The following is an 8,929-nucleotide window of genomic DNA, read 5'->3' on the forward strand; positions in this document are numbered from 1 at the left end:
GGTAGGCAAACATTAAAACAAAGTTATGACAATATCAACAGCATAATGACAACCTTTATGGTTCGTATCGATATAAAAGATCCCAGGACTGGGTTTTTAGGTGGGAAGGGCAATGCCCTCAGACTTTGTTAATGCAAATACCCACGCCTTCCAGTTGTTAGACCATTTTCTTCCTGTCCAAGTGCTGGTTGTGTTTGTTTTGCTTTGTTTTGCTGTCGTTGTTACATAAAGTCATAGAATCTGAACCCAAATTATGCTGCTGCTTTGCTTCTTCCAGCCTGTGAATTGGACTCGGATCAGCTGCTCCTCTTACGTTCTTCTTCTCTCCCTGGGGTCAGCTGCCTTCTCATTCATTCTCCTCGCTGCCTCTCTTGTGCTCATGCCAAAACCAACTTGGATCTGACCTCCAACGTACGCCCTTGTGCGGCACAAAGCATTTCTGTTCAGCACAGCCGCTCCTACTCCTTTTTTTCCCAGCTCCTTTCTCCCAGCTCCATCCCTGGGGCATGTCAGCAAGGAGCTGTGGCCATAAAGGCAGTGTTTTCCCTGCCACCACTCTGTTGGGCATTTGAGCTACTTCGGTGCATGGGGCTGCCAAGGACCAACAGGAAGGTGATGAGCAAGTTGTGGAACAACAAACCTTTTAATCTTCTTGGCCAAAAAGAGCAGGCAGGCGCTGCAGTGCTGCGTGCTGCCTTTTGCTTCCCTCTCCTGCTGTGGCTAAAATGCTTATTGTGGCTCAGGGAAGTCTTACAGTGTGAGGCCAGACCATGTGAGCCGTGGCAGGGGAGAGGGGAGCAGGAACAAGGCTCTGTGCAGGTCTTTCCTCCAGCATAGCTAAAAAAAGGCCTGAAGAATGTTTTGTACCAGCTGCAGTCATTTCTCCCCACCACCGCAGCCCAAGTAGAGGAGGAATGGATATGAAAGTGTGGGCAGAGCTGACAGACAGCCGCAGATGTTACTGTGCTGTGATGTTGCTTACAGCTTTTTGCCTTGTGTCATCACTGATTCAGCCTCCTTTGTTCATCAGTTTGTATCTATTTTTTCTTTCCCACGCTGTTTTCTTCCTTTCCCTCTTGCCCTGTTTAAGTGTCGCATCGCGATCTCTCTGCTATCCTTTCCAGGCTTAGCAGTCAGAGCAGCTCCTGCAGAGGAGACCGTGGTGAGAATGTCCATCACTGTGTAACCACAGGAGAAGAACAGCATCCAGATCCATAGCAAGGAAAGAAGCTTTCAGATTACAGTGGCTGTTCATCCCTTTGTGTACTGCTATGCAGAATCTTGAAAGAACGGTTGGTTTTTGCTAACAGATCAGCATTGAAATCACCCCGAGCAATGTGAGTTTTATAGCTGGCTGAAGAGGTCTGTCTGGGGTTATTTTTAAGCAAGTTCTCTACTGTTAGTAGTAGAAGGCAGCAAATTAGGACAAGTTGCAGCTTATTTCAAAACCCCGAGGGATTTTCTGTTGTGAGCTCATGACTGTCTGAACCTTATGGCTATTTCTCTGGTCTGCTTTTACCCTGCTGGATTGCGGAGCCTGCTCTTCCCTCTCACTGGGGCTGTCCCTCGTGTTACCAGCCAGCTGGTCCCTGGCTGATGGCACAGACTGGAGTGTGATGGATGTCAGCAGCTCAGGCAGATGATTAGAGGGTCTCACTGGAGCTGCCTGCTGCAAGGGGAGTCAGGACCTGTGTAATGGCTCCCAGTTGGGCTGGGCTAGGTGAATTCACATCCCTCGCTACCAGGGAGCCCTTGGAGTTCACAGGCAGACATGGACTTGCTGAATTTCATGCCATGCTGTAGGAGCAGATGCAGTGAAGTGCTGCATGAAAGCAGAGCCAAGGGGCGCCAAGTGTTTCCTAATTGCAAAGGGTTGGAAGTGACAAGCGGGTGCGTAGCCCCATCTAGTGCTCTGGTGAGGGCTCTGCTGCTGAGCCACGTTGTGCTCAGGCTTGGAAGAAAACAGTCGTTCACCATTAACACAGCAGGTGTGTGCGCACTGCTAGGACTGGGAAGGAACAGTTTTCCTTGCTCATCATGCAAGCGGAGCTCAAGATAAGGACTTGTATCCAATGGCTGGTGTTAAGTACAACCAGCTATTGAATCACAGAATGACAGAATGGCCTGGGTTGAAAAGGACCATAATGAGCATCCAGTTCCAACCCCCTGCTGTGTGCAGGGTCACCAACCAGCAGACCAGGCTGCCCAGAGCCACATCCAGCCTGGCCTTGAATGGCTGCAGGGATGGGGCATCCACAGCCTCCTTGGGCAACCTGTTCCAGTGCGTCACCACCCTCTGGGTGAAAATCTTCCTTCTAACATCCAACCTAAACCTCCCCTGTCTGAGTTTAAAGCCATTCCCCCTTGTCCTATCGCTATCCACCCTCACAAACAGCCATTCCCCCTCCTGTTTACATTCTCCCTTCAAGTACTGGAAGGCCACAACAAGGTCTCCCTGGAGCCTTCAACCACAATGTGATAAAGGGTGCAACCAAAGGCCAGATCTATCCAAAAGGATCCAATGTATTTTTCTGTTTGAAATCTGACTTTGTTTTATTTTGGGGGCTGGGGGGCTGGGGAGCACAGCATGGGCTGTAAGTCTTCTGTGTGCCCTGTGCCTGGAGCTGGGTCTCACACAGGTGGAGTGCCATAGGACAGAAGGTACCACGCTGCAGCCAGGCAGCTGAGTGCTGGCTTTTAGGATGTGCCTACTTGCTTGTTAGGGGTTTGTTTGCACCACGTTGGCCTGCATTAGAAGAAGGATGGCAGCAGGGTGAGGGAGGGGGATTGTCCTCTTCTCTGCTCTGGGAAGGCCCCATCTGCTGTACTGCATCCAAGTCTGGGGTCCCCAGTGCAAGAAAGATACAGAGCTGTTGGCCACTAAGATGATCAGAGGGCTGGAGCAACTCTCCTGTGAGGACAGGCTGAGGGAGGTGGACTTGTTTAGCTTGGAAAAGGTTCCAGGGATATCTCTATGCGGCCTGGGGGAGCTTATAAACAGAACATGGATATATGAGCAAATGGAGACCTACTGGCCCTGGGAAGACCAAATGAAAGGTCAGTGAGAGTGATTCCCTTCTTTCTCCGTCACTCTGGGCAAGTGATACAAAGAGCATCCTGGGACATCTAGATTTAATATAAGATGATTTTTCCAACGTGAGATGAGAGCAGTGTTGGCATGGGTTGAGCAGGGAGGCCTTAAGGCCTTCTGAACCATGAAGTCTGAGGGCAGAGCTGGAGCAGCTCCAGCTGGGATGGCTTCAGCTGTAGCTGATCCCCCCCCATGGGCATAGATTTGCTGCCCCATGGGAGGAAAGGGAGCATTCTTCCCAGCCTCTGTCTCTGCCCTTTTGGCTCAGCGTGTGATATCATGTGCTGATGCTGGGACTGCAGTTATTCATCCTTTGTCCTCAGGCATTTTCAGCTCTGCTTACAGAACATGCTGAGAATAAACCAAAGCACAGCCATAAAACTGGGGGCAGGCTGTCCCCTGTGCCTAAATGAGGATGCTGGGGGTTGAAGGTTAGGTTATAAGCTCCTGATTCAGAAAGAGCTGTAGATCCCTTAAAACGGAACTGTTCTCTATTCTACTTTCTATTCTATTCTATTCTATTCTATTCTATTCTATTCTATTCTATTCTATTCTATTCTATTCTATTCTATTCTATTCTATTCTATTCTATTCACAGTCTTGGATAAGTTCCTTATCAGCTTCCTTGTTAGTTCTTTGGAAATGCATTTCCAGGTGTGCTTGAGTAGCAGGGCTTGGACTTCTCACTCTTTTCAAGGTAGTGATTGGGAATGTCAGCTTGGGCATGGAGATGTGGGGACAGAAGAGTGTTGCACATCATGTAAACTCAACAGAAAGAAAGGGAGTGTTTGTCTCAAAACAAGCAGGTTTCTTCTTCTCTGTGTTTCATTTTTCTCTCTCTTCCTCTGATAATAAAGGGTGAATTCAGGAGAAACCAGCTGGAGGATGCAGTGAGCCCTGATGGTGTGAATCAGTTCCTTGCTGCGGCCTGTCTGGATGGGGGAATTCCTCTGGGACTGGAAAACTCAAGTGCTTTTCCCAAGCTGCTTATCTCTGACCCTCAGTTCAGTGCTTGGCTATAAAGGGATTGTATGCATGCTGCTCCTGAGTTTGGGGACTCATTTGGAAGAGGGATCCCACGTTATTTCTTCTTGGCATCTCACGAGCCTGTGCTGCTGTAACCATATTGGCTGTCCTTCCAAACCACTTCCCAGATCAGAGCTTCAATCTTCCTTTTCTCTGTGGTCCCCAAATGACAGAACTGCCATCAAATCACCACACTGGGCACTACAGTGTCCTGAGGTCCCCCCTGGAGAGATCCTGATGCTGGACCCACAGCTGGCAGCCATCAATGGGCAGTGTTCCAAACAAGGTGCATTCCCATGCGGCTTTTGATCCCTTCTCAGACTATTTCCCCACGTGGTGCTGCTACGAATAGGGGAAGCCAAGAACAGGTCGCTTTATAGATAGCAGCGCTAGGAATGCTGCTTCAAAATGCAGCCTGGGTGGGTTTTGTTCCTGTTCTGGCTTTATTTTTTCTTATTAGATGAAAATTTGGGCAGAGTCTTACAAGTTCATAGACAATGTTTAAACCTGTGTGTGGGCAGGGGAGGAAAAGGGCAGGTCACTTCCCCCCAGTTCTGGCCGGCACTGGATGGAAAGTTAGACTTGCTTAACTGTGCTGCTCACAGAGCTTCCAGCTCTTGCTTTTATTGTGTTTTTCTTTCAGGTACAGTTTTAGAAGTGACTCCAGTAACATAAATACATAACTCAACTCACGCTGCTTTTCAGTTTGCTTGGAAAAATGATGCTTGAAGTTCCACCAGAGGGCTTTTGCAAGTAGGAGTTTGATCTTCATGGGAGGGAACCATTGGCTTCCTTGCTAGGGCTGAGCAGGGGATGGAGTGAGGGTCAGGATGGAAGGACCTCACTGGCCTTCTGCTGTCCTTCATGTTTCTCCTGCTGCTCCTTCAATGACATGAAAAAGGTACTTATACCTACAGCCGTGCACTCCTTCAAGTGTCTCATCAATGGTTTTGCTTTCAGCATACAAAGTGTGAGGGATCTAAATCGAAAGCGATGAGAGGAGTGTATGAAGCAGGCTGATTCATTCCCATATCTCTGCCTCCTCATTGTCTTCTTGCAGCTCCCCATGCTGGAGAAAGCATGGCTCTGATGGCCACCATGGCTGTGCTCCTCACAGTCTCTCGTGTACCTAAAGCCATTGATGGTGACAAGAGGAGTCTTCAGAGAATGTGGGGGAGTGATGAGAGGAGTAGAATTTGCAACTGCTATTTGCTGCTTTGCCTCAGGGAGAGGGATGGAGGTGTTTGGTACCTATGTGAGAGGGCATGGAGAGCTGCCTGAGAGCCCCATAATGTCATAGAACCATTAAACCTGGAAAAAAACTCTGTGATTGTCAAGTCCAATTGTCAGCCCATCATACCACGCCCACTAAACCATGCGCCTAAATATACAGGGGATTATAGAGTCATGGAGGTCGGAAAAGACCTCTAAGAACATATCATACACCTCAACGTGTCACCAGGCTTCTCGCCTCCAGGGCTGGGGCACCCACATCTCTCAGGGCAGCCTGTTCCAGCGCCTCACTTCCCTCTGAGTAAAGAATTTCACCCTAACTTCTAACTTTAATCTCACCCCTTTGAATTTAAAGCCATTCTGATGTTCCTCTGGGAGCGGTTCTCCCTCAGCATCCTTCCTTCATCACTGCAGGGCCCCGAGGCCGCAGAGCTCCCCAGCAGAGGGCAGTGGCAGACAGACGGACAGGCGTCTGCACATCGTATACTGGGCGATGTTTTGCTCCTCTGCGGGGTCCTTCAGCCGGAGATACTGAGTTAAGCTGTACAAATACCACATACTTCGGCTGCTCTGCTGCTTGAGGCTGTCCCGGAGGCTGGCAAAGAGCAGGACGGTGCCAATACCTGCAGCTCCTAATATGAGGTCTCCTGGAGGACAGGGGTTTTGTTATGGAGGTCCCTGAAGGATGCTGACTCCTGCACAGGTTTTGGTCGGGGGGGGGGGGGCTGTCTCCAGCATCATTTCTTTTGGGTGAATGTGGTGGATTATGAGTTGGTGGAGGATTGTTCTGGCTGTAGGTTTGTGCCTGAGAGCTGATCTCTTGGGAGGTGATGGCAGGAGAAAAGCACCTCCTGAAAACGTGTGTGTGAAAATAATACTTTCCTTTTCCTTTTCCACCCCCCTCCTCCCTCCTGTGCTGCTCTCAGACCCATTCAAAGCCTCACATGGGAACAAATACATGCCAAAACAACCCCATGGGGTTTCTGTGCCAACCCGCCGATGGGTGAGATGTGAAGCAGGAGAGCTCAGCTCACACATTCAGCATCACCCTGCTGGAAAACCAAGAGGCTCTTTCTCCAAACTGAGCACCCTAAACAGCACAGCATCCTCCTTGTCCTGTGCTTGTGAGGTCTCCCAGGCACGCAGCAGCAGGGCCTGCTTAGCGTTTCGATGGGAGACCTCCAAGAGCTTTGGGTTGTTGAGAAATAAGTCTTGGAGGTTCAGTTAGTGGCATTTTCCTCTCTTGAGTCAGTGTTGAACAGGCGCCCGTTCCGGCAGAAGCAGATGTCATTCCTCAGCACTGTTGTTCTGGCACCCAAAAGCTCTACAAAGTTAAAGCACATCTTGTCGACGTGGGATGCACTGAGATACTGCTTGTGATGTTAAAGGGGGACAGATAGACAAGGGAGGGATTTGGGTTTCTATCTTTGGTATCAAGCTGACGGCAGCTGATCACGGCCCATTTCTCCATGGGCTGCCTTCTCTCACAGTGCTGTTGCCCATCATTTGTCTTCTGAAATCACAGAAGCACAGAATGGTGTGGGTTCAAAGGAATCAGAGAATCATAGGATGGTTTGGTTGGAAGGGACCTGAAGGATCACAAAGCTCCAACCTCCCTGCTGCAGGGAGGGCCACCAACCTCCATGTTTAATACCAGACTAGGCTGCCCAGGGCCCCATCCAACCTGGCCTTGATCACCTCCAGGGATGGATGGGGCATCCACAACCTCTCTGGGCAGCTGTTCCAGCACCTCACCAGTCTCTCTGTACAGAACTTCCCCCTGACATCCAACCTAAATCTCCCCTCCTTCAACTCAAAACCATTTCTCCTTGTCCTACTATTATCTACCCTTTCAAAGAGTTGACTCCCCTCCTGTTTATAGGCTCCCTTTAAGTACTGAAAGGATTGGAAAGATCATTTATTTCTGACCCCCTGTCATGGGCTGAGAATATCTGCCTGATCTGTATTTGCACCAGACTCTTCCTTGTGGATGATATTACTGCTAATTTGCCCCAGATGATGCAGAAAGTAGAGAAGATGAGGATGTTCTGCTCAAGCAGGAGCAGGAAAATCTACACCCGGACTGTTTCTTCACTTGAGGCAGCTGGATGTCTGCATGGAAACAAGCTCCAGAAACAAAGGAAGGCAATGTAAGAGCTTGATTTACCAGATTCTTACTTTTCTGCATGTTTCTACTCACACTCTGGAAGTCACCAGAAGCTGCAGACAAATTCAAAGCTGGTTGCTCAGTAGAATCTGGGGTGAGAGAAAGCTGTATAATGCAACCCCATTTTTTCTCTGTGGGAAAAGCTGTGGGTGTCCCATCCTTGAAGGTGCTCAAGGCCAGGTTGGATGGGGCCATGGGCAGCCTGAACTGGTGGAGGGCAACTGGCCCACAGTAGGACCCACAGGGCAGGCTTTAAGGTCCCTTCCAACCCCCAGCCACTCCATGGTTCTATGAGTGCCCACCTTGGAGTCTTCCCACCGGTGGCGAGTTAACCAATAACCATCACTGCTTCTGCAGAACAATTATTAGAGCCCATTTAGTTTCATTTCCCAACCCCATCCCCCAATCCCCTCCTTGCTTTAGGGAGAAATAGGAAGCCTGATAATAGACTTTTCCCTGATTTCATCCCCAGACTGATGTGGGTGGAGAGGCTGTGGTGAACGCTAAGGACACAGAGGAGGTTTTTTGGGGTCCTAGAAATCTGGAGTGAGCTCCTCCAGCTGGGTCTGTTTCATTTTAAAAGAGAACGTGAGCTGTTGAGCCTGGCGCCGTGAGATGCTGACAACACCTGGCAGAAGAGCTGCACTCAGATCGGGACGACTGCATGTGTTTAATTTTGAGCTGGAGGAGGAAAACTGGTGAGTCCCGGGTCAGTGACAATGAAGTCTGGAGGCCAGATGTGCAAAGCCTGGCAGCGCACGTTGAGAGAAGAACATTTTGGAAGTCTGAGGGAGTGCACAGTGGGATACTAGATCTCAAATTAAATCTTCAGCCAAGAAGGGAGGAATCTAGCAGCAGTTTTATCAGGCTGGGCTACTGCAGGAATTGCTTCAGCTGCAGGCCAGAAGCGTTGCTGAGAAATTGGCTCCAGCAGCAGCCTTATCTGATGGGTCAAGGCAATGGCTTCCAGATTTTGCACGGCAGTTCATCCAAATTCATGGTGATGAGGCAGTGAGCTGCCTCGGGGTTGCTTGGTGAACTTTTGGAGGTGCCCAGTATCGAGTGGGGCTTTTGGCTGAAGGGCATGTTGGGAAGCAGCTCTGCAGAGACAGCAGGGCACACCGCTGTCAGTACCTGCTGAGCATCTATGGGTTTGAAAGCCTGACTTACCCCTATAAATGGCGAATAGGAAGGAGGTTCTGCAGAAAATGAGCAGCAGAGGCCGCAGATGTAAAATTTCTTGCTAAAACATCAGCTATTGACATCGCCAGCTCCTTAGATAGGAGTGTGAGATGGATCATTGGAGACAGCATCTCTTGCTGCAAGGTCACCTCTCATAGAACCAGAATCATTAAGATTGGCAAAGACCACTAAGATACAACTGTTGACCCACGTCCACTCAACCATGCGTC

Source organism: Excalfactoria chinensis, chromosome 4, assembly GCF_039878825.1.
Source record: "Excalfactoria chinensis isolate bCotChi1 chromosome 4, bCotChi1.hap2, whole genome shotgun sequence".
NCBI lineage: Eukaryota > Metazoa > Chordata > Aves > Galliformes > Phasianidae > Excalfactoria > Excalfactoria chinensis.